The sequence below is a fragment of the Phasianus colchicus genome, chromosome 2, assembly GCF_987193195.1.
Source record: "Phasianus colchicus chromosome 2, bPhaCol1.hap1.1, whole genome shotgun sequence".
NCBI lineage: Eukaryota > Metazoa > Chordata > Aves > Galliformes > Phasianidae > Phasianus > Phasianus colchicus.
This window is the reverse complement of record NC_143437.1, coordinates 56,304,236-56,321,486: the sequence shown is the minus strand read 5'-3', so window position 1 is coordinate 56,321,486 and position 17,251 is coordinate 56,304,236. Positions and strand designations below refer to the sequence as shown.

Below are 17,251 nucleotides of genomic sequence, written 5' to 3'. Positions count from 1 at the left end.
TACTGAGATGCAATCCAGAAAAATACATTGGATTCACTTCAAATTGTTTATAAAGATTCTAAAACCCCTTCTGTTTGCAGTAACATACACAGACATAGTCATCTGGAGCCATGCAGCTTATGACTCATTAGATTTCACCAGGTAAGGACGGTAGGCCCTTTAGAATTTGCATGGAAGACCTCTAAGGAAATTCCAAGGTACCATGCAAACGGGTATTTGTGCAACATTCTTCTGCTGACTCAGTATTGAACCAGCACAAAGTATATATGATCACAGTGCTGTCTTTATGTAAGAGATATAACCAAGGATACTGAACACTTGTGGTCATTAAACCCTATGGCACTTTTTGCAAGTGTAGGAGTGCCTGGCCAAATACCAATCTAGATAATTACATCCTGCCTACTTACATTCCCATGTTGCTTTAAATGGATAAGGTATTATTCTTCTATTCTTGTGTAAAAGTGGATCCTACAGCCCTTCCTTGGGCACAGTTAGGACTATTTCTAGCATGACCTTCTCCGTGCAGGGCTCTATATGGTCACACAGAGTCAGTTATAAGAGCCAGTGGATCGCACTAGATTTTGGACTTACAGCCCACTGAGATCACTTCCACTAAGCGCTGAAACTTACTTCAGCCCAACGACGCCAACATAACCAAAATCATCATCTAATTACTACCTGGCAGTATTTTACTATAAAGTTATGAAATTAGTGTTCTGTTATGAGTCCTGCGTAGGACTTCCTTCAGTGCACCTGCCAAAGGACTGTTAGTTTTGAGCATGGCCCTGCCCGCTCTCTCTGAAATCAATAGCAAAACAACAAAGTGGTTCAAAGACAGCAAGGCCAGGCTCCTGCCTGGGAGATGTGCCCTGGGTCTGTACCATGGACCAACAGTACCATTCTCCCATCTCTCCCCAGTCTGAAACCTGTTACACTGAATGAAAATCATACATAATCTTTTTAAGTCAGCTGTACCTTACATTTTAAGAGTGGATGCAACACATGGTTAAAAGTTTGCTTTAAAGTGATATGTCTATTAAAACAAGCCAGGTTTCTGGGTGTCTGTTCTCTGGAACAGGAATTTGCTTCATTGAAGTAAGGTGGAAGGAATCCAGACTTCAGAAAACCTTCATGGCCATGTTCAAGAGCCTCATCTCAGGATTGTGCTGTGTACAAAAGTCCTCTTGAAAGGAGCAGGCTGTTAGCACGTGCTTCTGTAGAAGGAGTCTGTTAGCAAGATGGGTGCTGGCAGGAGCCACAGCCGGTGGCTCTGTCGATTGCAATTATTTTCTGCAAATCTGAGTTGCCAGTTGCTCTCTAAGCTTTCAATTTCAAACCTCACTTCATTTTTCTGGCTTGTCCTACGCTGTGTCAATTTGAAGGTTGGCTTTTGGGGGCTTTTTGAGTTTAAATGTTTTTCTAGCTGTATTTGTGTAGGTCAAAGAGTTTTCCACATCTGTTCTCTTTCTGAGTGGCGACTCTCCCAAGACAGCAAATACAGGGTTTTTATAGACTTGTTTTCATGAAGATTTAGTCATCTTAAGTCTGAAATTATTTAGGAGAAAGATGGCCCTGTTAGTACAATTCACTGAATGTAAATTATGAAATTCAAAGGCAGACAGCTTCAGTTATGCATTGAATAGCATCACAGGATGCAAAATTGAGCAAATGGAAGATAGGAAGGAAAGAATCTTCAGGAATCTGTGATTTTTTTTTCCCCCTTTTCACGTGATTTACTGACCTCAAAAGTTTGTGACATTCAGTACTTCCGAAGATCAAGACACTTCTCTGAACACAGCTGGTGTTCCCTCCAGCTGTAGGGCCTAACTTTTCACTCTGCTTCTGAATTTTTGACTTAAGCCCTTGGAAGAACTGAATTACGTGACAGACAGAGGGTGATGCAACTGATTGAAGAAGAGCCAGCCTATCTACTCAGTGAAATCCAGAAGAGGTGATACATGGTTAATGGTAAGAGTGTGAAAAGTGACTTGGCAATTAGGGTTCTTCCTCCCCTTACCCACAGGAGGTAGCAAAGAGAGCCAAGCACAAAAGCACTTAGTTTTGAAGCAAGACAGGACTTTCTCTCCATCCTCACTGATGAGCTTGGGAGGAAGGAAACAAATGCAACTGGTAAAAGGGTACAAAATCAGGTCCTCTTCTGTACAGAGCTTGATCGATCCCATAAACAACCGACTTTCCCCTAGAGTCAGAACCAGCTTGACAGTGGGGGTTCATCCTAGAACAAACAAACGGGACCATGTGGGACCTGTGGTGCCCACAAGGGTCAGTGCTGAGGGCTGAACCTTCCTGTGCCTTCTGGCCCTTTCCTCCCATGCTCCCACCGCTGCTCCAGCAGCTGCCCGGCGCGGTAACTGTGCGGATCTGGCCGGGGGCAGCGGGGCGAGCAGGGCCCTGGGGCGGCTGTGGGGCATTGCTGGGGCAGCGCAGGCTTGCAGAGGAGCCCCGGGGCCGCGCTGCCTCTCGCACTGCTCGTCCCACACTTCCCTGCTCCGAGCAGCGACCTTTTCGGGAGGGAGGGGGTTACCTTTCCTTAGCCCCGTCCCTCGCCAGGGAAACTTTCTGCGTGAGAGTCAACTAGTGCGCTCGCTGAAGTGCGAAGGGTGTTTGGCTTCCCCCGTACCAGCCTCCTTCTCCTCCTCCTTCGTCTGCCCCCCCGCCTCGAATCTCCCCTCCCGGGCTGCTCTGAGTAGCGCTTTATTTGTCTGTGGGGAGAAGGGGGGGGGGGGGGGGGGGAACTTGTAGAGGGGATGTCCCGGTTTTGCCAGAGGAACGGTGCAAAAAGGGAAACTCGGCTCGGAGAAGGGACGAGAATAAATAAATAAGGAGCGGCCATAAAATCAAGGTAGCGGCGTATCCCGGCGGCGAGGTGAGTGTCTCTCTTCCCTCCCGCGCCTCTCGTAGGTGAGAGAGAGGTGGAAGAAAGCGGTTCCTCGCCGCCTGTGCGTGTGGCCGTGCGGGTGTGCAGGGCTATTTAGCGTTGTTTTCTTGTTAGTCCGATGACAAAAAGATATATTGGTGTGAACCAAGCTTGATGGGAAGGACCGGCAGAGCCTTCCGCACGGGGCAGAGTCGGGTGCTCACCACGGCACCACGCGAGTTTAGTTGGAAAAAAAAACCGTTCCCGGGGCTTTTTGCCGCTCTGTGTGCCTCTGCCCAGATGACAGTCCGTCCCACTCTGCTCTCGCTCCTCTTCGACCGACTGCTTCGGCCGGGCCAAGATGGGGCCGGGCGCCGGCTGCCCCGCATTGTTCCCGGCGTGCGCCTCCCGCCCGCCCCCGCCGCGGCGGAAAGCGGGGGCGCGGGGGCACCCGGCAGCGCTCGGGAGTGCTGCCGGCCCCGGGCCGAGGGGCTCTGCCGGGCGGGACGCAGCCCTCGGCAGAACCGTCCGCCGCCGCCGGGGAAGTCGCGTCCCGAGGCGAGCGCAGCCCGGCGGGGCGCGCAGCAGCTCTCCGGCCCGTGGCCCTGGTGTCCGAGGGGAGCCGGGCAGCGGCTGCTTCTTGGTTTTGCTCCTTGCCGTTTCCTCGCCCCGAGGGATCCCTCCCTCCCCCATCTCCCGGTTTGTTTTCCTTGCGGCTTCCAGGCAGACAAAACGGAGTTTTCGGGCTCCCCCGTCCCTCTGTGTTCTTCGGCCCGGCGCGGGGTTCCGTCACGGGGCCCCATGTTTTGGTCTGAAAGCGGTTCCACGTGGGGAAACGTCCCAGTGCGTGCGTGCACTTGATCCGCGCCGAGGTAACAGGATTCTCCGCGCTCAAACCCAGCGGGCTGCCGGCCATCAGTTCTCCACCCCGGCTGTCACCGCGGGCGGAGGACCCGCGGCGGGGAGCAGCCCGCACCCACCCCGGGTTGCGCCCGCGGCGATTTTCCCCGAAAAGCGAGCGGGTCCCTCGGCAGCGCCGCTGCCAATCAGCCTTTGGCATCTAAAGTTTCATTTGCGTTCGCGAAACGGCTGTTGAGAGCCAGGGAGGTGCGCGGCTGCTGCCCTCCCGTTATCCCGGGGCCGGGCTGAGCGCAGCGCCCGGAGGTACGGCGGTGTCAGGGCTGTGTGACATGCCCGGCGGCTGCACCCACACGAGAAGCGTCGTACCGACCCGGGAGCGCCTCGTCTGATCCGAACTGCGGCGTGAAATCGTGCTAGAACAGTAAGGAACCCGGATTTTCGGTGCGCTGAGGGTTTGTTTACGTGTGTGAGACAGCAGAAAGGAATTGCGAAGACCTGAAAGTGTGTACGAGATAAACTGATCGGCTGTGCAGGGGCGCGTACAAAGTAAGCATCTTCTCTGTACGTGGTGTAAATATCACGTTGGGTCTGACCTCAGTATTTATTGTTATTTGAAGAGAGCGCTTTGCGTTAAAGCTGTGGTTATATCATTGTTTTATTTACTTAACACTCAAAAAGGGTTTTCCTAAAATTACCGCCTCTTTGACTCTCTTCTGCTGGTGTTTCTCAGAACGCTGCCGAATAAGAAATGTTTGTATACTTACAAAATGTATCGTACTGTGAGTAAGTGGAGACACAGACTGACATTTCTCTCTCTTCTCCCTGTCTGTTTTGACGTCTGGCATTAGCTGGGCTCCATCTGAACCGGGTCGCCCTGTTTTCTTTTGAAAATTCTGCTACTTATGTTACAAAATGGTCTTCAGACTAACTTAACAAAACTAAGAGAGGAATATGTTGGCCAACCTTTCATGTGCCCTTGTTCAGGTAATGCATATACAGTTATAAGTAGTTATGTGTATGTGGTCGCGTTCTTAAAAATGTAGTTGAAGGTTACTCCTTTCAGGATTTGCATTAATGGCTTTGCAACCCTGTGCAATAGAAATCTATTCTGCCTCATGGATAACGCCAATGCATTAGATGAATTCTAAACAAGGAATTTAATAGGTAAGAAATTGGTGGGTTCCCAGTTAATTGCAGTTCTCAGTTAAAACGTTTCAAAAGAGACAACTAGAAATACAGCTATAGATAGTATCCTGTTGCATATTTTTAGCCTGTGATGCAAGCTTTGAGAGCTACTGTTTAAACTTTATGTGACTTTCATATGTTGTGTTCTACTTCTTAGTCCTAGAATCAACCAATGTTAAGCATTGGAATTTGGTATGGGAAAAGTACCTGGCTCTTTGGTGAGCTGCTGGTGGTGCATGGTGTTCAGTATAAGTGTTAAAATGCAAGCTACTCTTTCCTCTATGAAATATGAAAGCTAATTCGGAGAGAAGAAAGAAATTCCTGGAGTTTCTGTCAAACGCCGTAGGACGTAACTATTAACTTTTTATGTGTTATCTTTTTCTTTCTTGAAAGTAAGGGTTTTATGAACTCGAGGTAGAACAGGTCTCCCTTTTTACAAGGAGAGTTTATTCAGCATACTTCTATATTGCAGCTGCTGATCATATTTCATAGAGCTGTTAAAGCACTTAAAACCTAAAATTAGGTACTGTCTGGTAGTAAATATTTCAGATCACTCCTTGACGAAATAAATAAAGTGGGCTTTAAAAAAAAAAGACATTTTGAAATCTATCATTGAACAAAAGTAATCTTGCTTCACTTTTATTTGGAATCATACAACTATAATCCAAATCACTGTTCCCAACAGTGAACAGTGCTTTTTTTTTTTTCTTTTTTTTTTTCCCTTTTTCTTTTTTCTTCCCATCTACTACACCCTTATGGTAAATTTATACCAACTTTATTTGATATCATAGCATGGTACTTTGTTCAAGTGATGTTTACTGCAGTGATGCTTATATTAACAGGTATTGGATTAACTTCAAGCATACCTGTACATCCTGTGACTATCCGTATGATACCAGGAGCTGAAATGTAAGTTCCAGTGTTTCCTGGTGCGAGTTTGTTGCTTCCAGTTGCGGAAGCTGTACACTTACTTCTTTTCCCAGATTTGAGATGAATTAATTTACAGATCACTATTTCTGTTTTTTCTCATTTGTTTTGCCTTTTTTTTTTTTTTTTTTTTTTTTTTCCCCCTTATTAGTAGTTTTCTATTTGTCTTTCAGTTGAATATAGGAATTGGTTTACTTATCCACTGCCATTCATTTTTAGTGTTGTCAGGATTTGCAAGAAGGATGCAAGCAGAGAGGCATCAGGCAAACAGACATCTGTCAGTTTATCACATCATTTTTATGAAGCTTTATAAGAGTTCAGCACTAAATCAGGTCTGGTAGCTGAAGCTTTGACTGTCTGAAGTACTGCTTTGTATTTGAGAACCCAATGTGAACGTTGCCATCTAACATATACAGATACACATTATAAATCTCCTTGCCATTTTCATGACAAAAGCAGTTTTTGTGTTGTGCAAGTGGAAGAAAAGTTTTGATATTTATACCTCAGTTAAGAGGCTTACAAATAAATTTTTAACATGTGGCATTAAATTAATACGTGATGTTTTCCATTTTTAGCTTTAAATATTCTGTAAATCTGTGTCCAACTTAACCTTTTCTGTCATTGAAAAGCGCTAATTGATCTTGCTGGCCCTGACATAATGGTATAGTTTGATATTTGAAACCTTTCAGCTTTGGCATGGCCCTTTAATCACCCCTGAGATTTCAGGGCATAGTTCTGCTGAAGGCATAAACTGCTCCCCTTTTTAAAAGTAAATAAAAATGGTTATTAAAAATAAATTCTCTTTCTTTTAAAGTCGGTAGATGTTTTAACTGTCAAAGCCCCACACATTACAATATACATCAAAAGCTTTCCGTTTTACTTGTATATATTAGATGACGTTTTAGATGTTACTGTACAGAAATCAGATTTTTTTTATCAAATAATTTTTTGGCTGAGTCCACCTGTGTGGACCATTCTGTGTTGCACTATTACCAAATCCATCGTGAAGTCTGAAGTGCTTAAAGGAACTTGGATGCACTTTGCAGTGCAACGGCTCAGATACAGAGGGTGCTTATCTGTCAAGTCAAGAATAAAACCTATTTGAAAAGGCAATAAAACTTACAGTTGTAGTCCACATTGGAGGCTTAATACTGCCAGAAAGATTCCTTTTGGGATGCCTGCATTACAGGACCCTGGTGAAAAATATTTTAAAGCGGTTTCTTCTTGTCTCAGAGGCTGAGAAGTGCGGCAGATAGGTGGCTCACCTTTTGTTTTAATGCTGAACAGCAAAATTACTTTGATGATTGATTGTCCTCTATCAGAATGCATCACTGGGCAGTCTCACTCACAGGGTTGCCTGTATGCTGGGCATCAGATTTTCAAACAAAATGTCAAATGCTAATGGCTCTTTGAGGAATACTAGCGTTTAAGCATTTTATTCTCAATTTGTTTAGAATTTCTTCATGATAAGGGCAGATTGTCATGAGAAGTGATTACCGTCAGAATTTTTTGTGACCCATATGCCACTAAGATTATATATATTTTGTCTTAAGCTGTTGGGCTCAGGTACCAGACACTACGTTTTCAATTCATTACCACAAATTTGAAAAGCTGGATTGTTGAGGTTTTGTGTGCCTAGATTCTTGTGAGGGTCTGTGTCCCTCTCCTAGAGTAAAACAAATCACTGGCGATTTTCCCTTAGCAGCTATCCACAGAAGTACAGGACAATGAGTAACATGTGTAGCATTGTTTAATTGTGTGTAATTTAAGTGCTGTCTCTGAAGACCAGAGTCAGTCTGGGCTGTGAGCACTGTCTCTCTGCTCTGGGGTTGCCTCGCATTGTGTCTGAACTGTACAATTTGACTGATCTGGAGCAGCAAAATGCAAAAAGACCTCCTGAGGCAACCTGCAAGACATTCACTTACAGAAGACTAACTCTCCTATAGGTGATAAATTTTTACTTACTTATTTAAGTTAATACATACTAGGTTTTTGGGCACCATTAAAATTTACTACTATTGTGACATAACCTAGTATAAGTTGACGTTTTCAGCAGTGTAAAGAATTACTGCTGCTTTTTTTTTTTTTTTAATCTGATACATGTAGCAAGTAAGTGTTCTGCTCTTGACACATATATAATTAAACCACAAAAACCTACATTAAAATACCACGGCGACTCTGATTTAGCCCACAAAAGTAAAAGAAATACAAAGCTGAGTTTGCAACTTTTCAAATAATTCTGCTCTATGACTGTATGTATATAGCTATTGAAATCAATGCTGGTGCATGAGGTAATTGGAAACTTAGCTTGATGTTTTGTGCCAGATCTTTTGCTGTTGCAAATTGGAGTAGGAATGTTGAAATTACTGGAGCGGTCTCACGTTATGCCAGATGAGTATCTAGTCCACTATTCTTAGAGCAGCCTGTTATTTTTTCAGGTATTGTAGTATCCTTTGTGTGCACGAGATCAAAAGTGCGGAGGGGTAATCCTTCAATACAAAACAGAGGAGGGTTAAGTAAAAATGTCAAAATAGTACATTCATGTTTTCTTCCTTTTTAAGACATTTTCATACTCCTGTGCCAGAATATATATTTTTATTATAAAATTTTTATCGAATTTTATTAATGACCTCAATGATAGCTTTTACATTTATTGTATTACTGGAAATGATTCTGTTGGAAATGTTGTCAGTTGACTGCATGCTTTTAATTCCTTTTAGGCAACTTTGTTGCTCGTGGAAGTGAACAGCCAGGTTGTGTTTACTCAGGGACATTTCATGAATGCTAAGTCTATTCAGCAAGAGGTGTGAAGTCAGTTTAACATGTTAAATCCCACCTGGACGGTCCTTTTTATTTACTGCAGTATATTCCCAGAGAACTACAGAAAATGAATGTCACCATACTCCCACGTGAGAATGGCTAAATAAGACTTGATATGCTTCAGCCTATGCATACTGACATCACACTGTATGTGAGGTCTTTCTTCCAAGTCTCCCGAGTGTCCCAGTGCAGACGTGGTTTCACAAAAACAGGCATGGCTCAGACAGATTATGCACGTTTCCCCTGCCAAGTTCTAGCAATGCAGCTCAGACACAGCCTAATGTTCCTGTTCTGGTCTTCTTAATGCAGAAGTTAGGGAGCTGGAAAATAACAGGGCCAAACAGAACAAAGGTTTTACAAACAGAGTAATGATATTCTGGGAAAGAGTCTCCAAAATAAAATTTTCAGGTTACCCCGAGGCAAGATTTGGAACTGTGGTAGGTTTCCAAATTGGAAAGATCAAAATGCTTTTCCATTGAACCTCCTATTTTTATGTGTGTGTTTTCTTCCTCCCTTCCTCCCTTCCTCCCTTCCTCCCTTCCTCCCTTCCTCCCTTCCTCCCTTCCTCCCTTCCTCCCTTCCTCCCTTCCTCCCTTCCTCCCTTCCTCCCTTCCTCCCTTCCTCCCTTCCTCCCTTCCTCCCTTCCTCCCTTCCTCCCTTCCTCCCTTCCTCCCTTCTTTCCTTCCTTCCTTCCCCGAACCTTTTAATTTGGTTCAGTTGATTTCCCTTCTGAGAAGCAATTTTTGTGTTCAAAGAACCATCTGAATGCTGATTTCACCATGCAGGAGTTTTGCTGGGAGTCAACTAATGAGAGGAATAGCATCTTTCAGCTTAAACAGCCAACTGTGTATTTCCTAGACATTTCTGGTAGCCATTTAGATATGACTTGAATTGTTTTCCAATTCTCTAATTAAACTATAGCCTACTATCTCCAAGGTCTAGCTGAGTAGTCAGCAGATTTTTGGCTTAAGACAGAAATGAGACAGAAGTTTAATCCTGGATAGCTGTTACGAAACTACCCTGCTTCTTGGAGTCTTAGATCTACGTTCAGGAAGTCCATGGTTTGAACTGTAGCTCAAGTGATGCTGTCAAATTAGGAATTAGCCTCCAGTAGACAGACTGTAAGGTCTGTAGGAAGAGGAGTATCTTTGCCCTGTTCTCACAGTGTTGGTTCTTTACGGGTCTTGGTGGGGACAAGAAACAACTGACTGGTTCATGCATATGGCTGACCGTACCTGAATTTTTTTTCTCTCCATTTTCTATGGCAGAGCATGAGAGAGCGTGAAGTTGTCGTTTCTCACTTGACTTCTTAAGCAGTCCTTACCTCTCCTCTGCTGGCCACTTGTTTGAGCTGGATCTGCTCTTCGCTGTGGTTCACAAACAGCTGTGCTGGCATGATGCAAAGGTCGGAATGAGTGGCAGCAGCCGTGCTGCTGAAACTGGCACTGGTGCTGCAGAAATACTTGTGGAACCACAGCCTCGGTTACCTGATCTGCCACCTCTATTAACTGAAGTGCGGGGTCAAGTCTGTGGAATAGGTGGAATTTTTTTGAATGAAAACTTCACCTACAAAAATGATCTCTTAATACTTAAAAGTTGTTGTGAACATGTTTTTTAACTAAAGCTGAAGTTTTTACAAATAATTTGCAGATATACATGTGATGAGGAAAGTTATGGTACCATTGGAGAGGACATCTGTGATGTTCTCAGAGGAAGGCTGGAGGTTGGATGTGAAACCAAAGTTCATAAACTTTCCAGATCTGGACACCACTGTCTAAAAGCTGTGCTCATGAGGAAGAGGCAGTGCGTAACTGCACTAGCAGGAGAATATCATCTCCTTAGCCTATTGAGCTCATGACTGGCTGCATTCTTTTATTGCTATTCCTGTGGAAAGATGTTGGATAATTTCTAAAAATTGACCATTACTAGAGCTGTTGCTCTAGAGAAGTGCTTAATTTATGGCAATGATTTTTTTGTTGGTTTTGTTAGTTTGTTTTTTGTTAGTCTCCACTGTCACAAAGTATTAACTTACATGCTCTCACATTTCAAATGCCTTTTGTATGTTACTTACATATAACACAGAAATGTGCATAGTTTACCACACCACGGGCTTATGAAATCTTGATCTTGCCAAAATACCAATATTATTTTTGATTTGAGTACAAGTTTGATTTCTAGAAGTAAGACAAGTGATGCAACAATACAGTTCTGTGAGATTTTAGACTTGACATGGCTTTTTGCTTAATAACCTGAAGGATACAAAACTGACTTGACATAAATGAAGTGGCTTTAACAGCAAATTAAATCATAGATTCAAAAATACTTACTTGCTAATGAATATTTAAAGAGTGCAGTATTACTCAGAGTCTTTCAGGGGTTAGTCATCAAATCAAAACTACTTACTGTTTTAGCAGTGATACAAAGACCAGTGAGATCCAGGAGAAGTAGACTGCTACTTTTATTGGATCATTTGCTGACCTAGGTAAAGAGGGAACTTCTTAAAAACTCTGTTACTAGACTGTAATAGCTACAGTACTGTTACTACAAAGGCTGGGGAAAGAGGAAGCAACAAAGAGAACAGATTGCTGATACACAGTCATCTGGCTCCTTCAGTAAACTGAGAACAAGTAGACAGTTTGTGCTTTAGTACAATCCAGTGGTCTATTTAAAAAAACAACCATGGCCACAGCAGATGATCAGACCTAGACAAAAAAGGAACAATAATTGTTTAAACAAAGGACTACACAGAGAAAGAGGAATGGTGTCACCTACATAGGTAGTACAGGTGCAGGTACTGCTGGAGAGATGCATACTCTTCTGACTTTAGGAAGGGAGCTAGAATGGCTGAGGAAGTTCAATACATAACACCACAGGAGTAATTAACTGTTGAAAAGCATGTCTTCTAGAGAATGACCATAGTTTGATCACAGCTAATAAATATCCAAGTAGGGAAAAGGCAAAGAAACCATTGTCACAGTGCTTGGTATGATTAAAATATGAGAATACCTATTTATCACAATTACTTTGTGTTGTATACCTAGTGCTGGCTCTCAGTGAAAGAAAATTCCCTGTAGGATGTCAAGCTGTTCAAAGTACTCGTTGACACTTATATTCCATATGAGGACTGCTGATAGCCCTTGGATCAAGTGAGAGTGAATACTTCTTAGAAGAGTTGGTAGCATCAAAAATGTAGACTACACAGCACCTTTAATATTGGTCTTAGCATTTTCTTTATGGGGTACAAAAGTGGAGTATAAAAGTTTGTCTTCTCTTCATTCATCTGAATGCTTCACTTTAACTTGATGGGCTTGGTGTTGCTGTTGAGTTTGGATGAGCAATAATTGGGCAGAAAACCACCTGAGATATGTTTGTGAGTAGTCAGGTGGGTGGGCAGAATGCTCACTCCTTCCTTCAGCCAGGTGTTTTGGGAAAGCTTAGCTATTGTTTGGTCTTCAATAACTAGCATCATGTACTCATTGAAGCATGTAACTGCTTAATATGGAATTGAAGCCACTTTACAAACAAGGTAAATGTAAAGATACTTGTAGTATGCTGTCACAGCTTTCATTTTAATATGTAGTGGGATTCAGTGGATTAATTTTGGAGGATGTGCTTCTATTTATGTTGTCCCAAATTCCAAAATGATAAATTTGGTTTCAGTTTTAGAAATAATCTTGTTACCTTATGCTGTTTTTATGTCATAAAGAGATTTTTTTTAAATGTCTGAGGTAAATTTAGGGAGAGGAAATCCTTCACAATTAGTATTTTCAAGTTGATTGTGTCTCTTTAAATATTCTGGCTGACCAAACATCGCTTTTTCTTCTTTCTGTTTTCAGTGGCTTGTTTATAAAGAAATAAAATATTTTATTTGGTTTGTTTTCAGCTACTTTATTCAAAAATGAGAGGCAAAATGTCTCAGAAATTAACTAAAATATGTCTTATGTTAAAAGGTAGAATCCTTCCCTTAAAAAATTCCTGGTTGTTCAAAACACTGAAATGGAAATTGACAGCTGGTAAGGAAAAAAATTATACTTTTTATTACATTTTTAAGAGTGGCATCTTTTTTTTTTTTTTTCCTCAGAATTGTTTTTCTTTTTGGTTTAGTTTGTGTGGTTTTGATTACTGATAAGTTTGAAAACACTACATGCAATTTTTTTGCAAATCCATCTGTTTACAAACTGAATCCAGAAAGTCTTCTCGTTTGTTTTATTTTTTTCTGGCTGGAGTAACCTGTGATTGATTAATCTGGAATGACTCAGAAGAGGTCTGGGTAGCTGTATGCTTTATCTAACTGTGAGTGAAGAGGTCTTTCTCAGTTGGGAAGCCCCCAAGCATCAGGGGGTTCATCGCTCTGTTTTCAATCTTGCCAATTTCATAGTATACTGTGCAGTGTAAGAGAGGCTGAGTTTATAATTCTGCACTCTGAAATTTTGAACGCTAGCCTTTGATATTTGTTGCACAGGTGTGGGATGGGAGTGGAAAAGCAAAGGAGTTATTCTAAGCCATATTTGGGTACCTGTAAAATTGGTGAATCATAGAATAATAGAATTGTTTGGATTGGATGGGACCTTTAAGATCATCTAGTTCCAGCCCTTCTGCTATGGGCAGGGACACCTCCCTCTAGACCAGGTTGTTCAAAGTCCTATCCGGCCTGGCCTTGAATGCTTCCAGGGAATGGGCATCCACAGTCTTGCTGGTGAACCTGTTCCAGTGTCTCACCACCCTCGCAGTAAAAATTTTCTTCCTAATACCTAGTCTAAATCTACCCTCTGTCAGTTTAAAATCATTTCCCCTTGTCCTGTCATTGCATGCCCTTATAAAAAGTCCCTTCCCAACTTTCCTTTAGGCCCCCTTCAGGTACTGGAAGGCTGCTATAAGGTCCACCTCTCTTCTCCAAGCTGAAGAGCTTCAACTCTTTTAGCCTGTCCTTGTAGAGAAGGTGCTTCAGCCCACTTAACATCTCTGTGGCCCTTCTCTGGACCTGCTCCAACAGGCTGATGTTCTTCTTATGTTGGAGGCTCCAGAACTGGGTACAGTACTCCAGATTGGTTCTCATAGGGGCAGAGTAGAGGGGCAGAATCACCTCCCTCAACCTGCTGCTCCTGGTTCTCTTGAAGCAGCCTAAGATATGGTTGGCCTTCTGGGCTTCAAGCACACATTGCTGAGTCATGTTGAATCTTTCATCAATTGACACCCCCAAATCCTTCTCCTCAGAGCTGCTCTCAAGCTGTTCTCCACCCAACCTGTATTTGAGCTTGGGATTATCCCAACCTGGATGCAGGACCTTGCACTTGGCCTTGTTGAACTTCATGAGGTTGGCATGGGCCCACTCTAAAGCCTGTCCAGATTACTCTGGATAGCATCCCTTCCCTCTAACCTGTCAACTGCACAGCTTAGCTTGGTGTTGTCTGCAAACTTGCTTAGGGTGCACTAGGTCCCATTGTCCATGTTGCCTACAAAGATGTTAAATAACACTGGTCCCAGCACCAATCTCTGAGGATTGCCACTTATCACTGTTCTCCACTTGGACATTGAGCTGTTGACTGCAACTCTCTGATCTTTGCAAGAGAATTAAATACTGCACTAAGGCATTGTTTTAACAGAAGTAAATGAGACATAGTGCTCACAGTTCTTTACCATTTGCCAAGAAGTCTTTTTTGTTTTGTTTTGTTTTTCCACTTGTTTTGTTGTATGATAATGATGGGATAGAGGACCAATCTATCATCACAGAGCTGTGCAGTGTTCTGTCTATTTACTAGCATAAATGATGGACAGACTTCTTTGCTATGTTTTTCATCTTGAGGCCTGATTTTAACTGTTCAAAATGGTTTTGTGGAGCTGTCTGACTATTTGCTTCCTAGTTATAAATATCGGAGTGGGGAAATCAGCTTAATTTTTCTTGAATAAAATGTCCACAATAACAGCACAAGCAATGCTATCATTCAGGAAACTCAGTCTGAGGAAGCAAACAGCACTGAATGGACATTGTGAACTGAATACAAGGGTTCACCAAAGACTATGCAGAATTCACAGGATTGTGTGCAATAAATACATGCTGACTGGCATGAAAAGCAATCAGTTGACTCAAATTTTGAGAGGTTTTCAGTGCATCACAGCTTGATGGCATGAATCATGTCTGTTTCAATTATTGCATTTGATATCTGGCATGAATCCACATGCTCAGAAAGTGAGATGGAAATAGCATATTATGTTCCAGTTAGAGCTGTGTAATTTTTAAAGAGAGGGAGGAGGTAAACAGAAAGCAATTGAGGATAGAGTCGTAAACACCTAATTGGTGTCAAAGCATCCTAACCAGCTCTTAACATTTGTGAAAACTCAGTGTGGATAATAATTCTGCGTCAAGATGTGAAAACGTCTGAGTTGTGTTACCGGGACAAAATACCTTTTATTTTTCTGGGTAGCAAGCAGATCATGGATTTCCTGTGAACCTAAGCCTTGGGGATATCAGCCTCTTCATTTTAGAAACCAGGATTTTATTTTTACATCCTAGCTTTGTTTTCATGCTCATAATATCTGACAATGAACCCTAAAAATTATCCACTTCGGATGCAGGGTTTCTGTACACATTAGAATACATATCGTATGCCAAATTTGGATACATGCATGGTCTTCTTCATATGCACGCCAGGGATCATAGAAGATAAAGGCAGAGAGCAGGTCCTGAGCTGTTCCTGCTTGGCTCTCTCCATCTAGCTGATATGCTGGCACCCCTGCATTTGAGTCTGAGGTGAGTTCTTCTCATCACAGGGAAAGTGGACAGGCTCATTGTGTCTCCTTGGTAGATCGTGTAGAGCCCTCCCAAGTCCCCTCTGTGCAGCCCTACTCGGAGGCAAATGATGTTGCGTGAACTGCTATGTGAATTCCTGGAGTAATTTTGATAACTCAAAATGAAGAATAGTGACACGTCTTCCATATTTAAACAATCCACCTGCAAACACAAATTGCTGCAGGCCCAGAAGCCTGGACAACTAGCTTTGCCTTCACCAGGGGCCAAAGCTAACATAAGCTGTGGCTTGGGCATGGTATGCAGAGCCAGTGAGCCTCTGTGGGTGAGGGCCTCTGTAAGAGGGGAGGGAGCTCAGGGCACTGGAGATCACTGAAGTTGTGGAAAGTTCTGAAACTTCTCCAAGGGTAAAATATTTATTCTCAGCAAAGAAAAAATTGTCTGAAATCACTTATTTTGCTTTATTGGGATGAAAGCCTTAGGAAAAAATAGCGTTAGAAGAAGAGGGATAGAAAGTTGGAGTTTTCTTATATCTCTTAATTACCCAGATTGTGAAGAAAGGCTTGTATCTGTAACACAATGCAAGTTTCCAGGAGGCTCATTTCACCCACCTCAGTTTCAGGAGGTGGAGACCAGTTACCTCAGCTAACCCTAGATAAGCTTGCAAGATCTTCAGGCTTGCTTCTATCTCCTGCAGGTACCCCTCTGATAAAAAGGAAAGCAGGAATTAAAATATGATAGCTAAAATGTATATGTGTATGTATATACGTACATATATACTGAATACTACATATATTTCTATCCACCTACTGGTTTTCCTCAGGAAAGCAGTGGATGTCTAGATCCTACTGCCAGGATTGCTTTGCTAACCTTTTCAGTTGTTTCTTACAATTATATTTAAAATCTGTTAGTCATTTGCTCTCCCTTGAAGTTAGATATAAATGATAATTTTACATACTGTTCTTTTTCTTCCATTGAAGGGTAGTTTTAATTAGGGTTGACATTCATTTCAAGATGATACAGGATTTGCATAAAAGACGGCAGCCTAAAAAACTTATAAAGCAAACAAAAAACAAACCAGACAAACCCACAGTCAACCATGGAAAATATATCAACTAAAATCTTTTCAGAAATTATGTTAAGAGCTGAAATTTCATTTTCCCTTACAGCATAAGAAAGATGATATTTTTTTCTACCAAAACAAGAACAGACAATGATCTCCAGTGTCTAGAAAGTCTAAATGTTATAATTTCATTTATTTTAAATATGTTAAATTAGAATGTTTTTTCTTATTTGCTTGTCTGCTTGCAACAAGTTTTGAAGAAAGCTAGCTTATAAAGCACATCACTGTTATTTCATTGTTATAGCTATTTTGGAGCATGGGTCTTTCCTCTTTTCCAAATGTGATACAAATAGAGGCTGAGAAAGCAGACTGTTTTTACTGTACAAAATGTTTTTTGACTATAGCTTTATGCTAATTCAAAACCTGATTACATTATTAATTTCCTTTCTTTTTAGCGTATTTGGATTCTATTTTATCTTTTTCATAGCTACAGGTGATATGCATGCAGGCAGCTAGGAGTAAGAATACTTTCCATGTAGGAATTGCTTGAGTGTTAGGCAGTGCCTGTTATTGTTCATACCGTTTTTCCTATCCCTTCCAATAAATAAGCTTATTCATGGGGATAAACAATTACGAAGTTATCTAATTTAGTTTACAGTACACATGTACTACAATCTCTAGCACTTATTTTGGAGTGATTCATTTCTTTGTTGCCTTCCTTGCATAACCTTTCGTAGTGCCTTATATTTAGAAATGCACCTCCTCAGATGCT

The 17,251-nt window shown here is 42.1% G+C and overlaps 1 protein-coding gene across 10 annotated transcripts in view; it reads left to right on the top strand.

Annotated features, from left to right (window-relative positions):
* Window positions 1–2,731: 2,731 nt before the first annotated feature.
* The window catches only part of EYA4 (EYA transcriptional coactivator and phosphatase 4), a 151,777-nt gene continuing 137,257 nt past the window's right edge, over window positions 2,732–17,251 (top strand). For 6 of the 10 annotated variants that reach the window (XM_090135776.1, XM_090135775.1, XM_090135774.1 and 3 more), the window contains exon 1: window positions 2,732–2,887. The gene's annotated coding sequence lies outside the window, so the exon portion shown is untranslated. Of the gene's footprint in view, window positions 2,888–3,409; window positions 4,286–5,766; window positions 5,834–17,251 lie in introns of those variants that run through there. The other 4 variants (XM_090135770.1, XM_090135769.1, XM_090135772.1 and 1 more) reach the window with 4 other exon arrangements.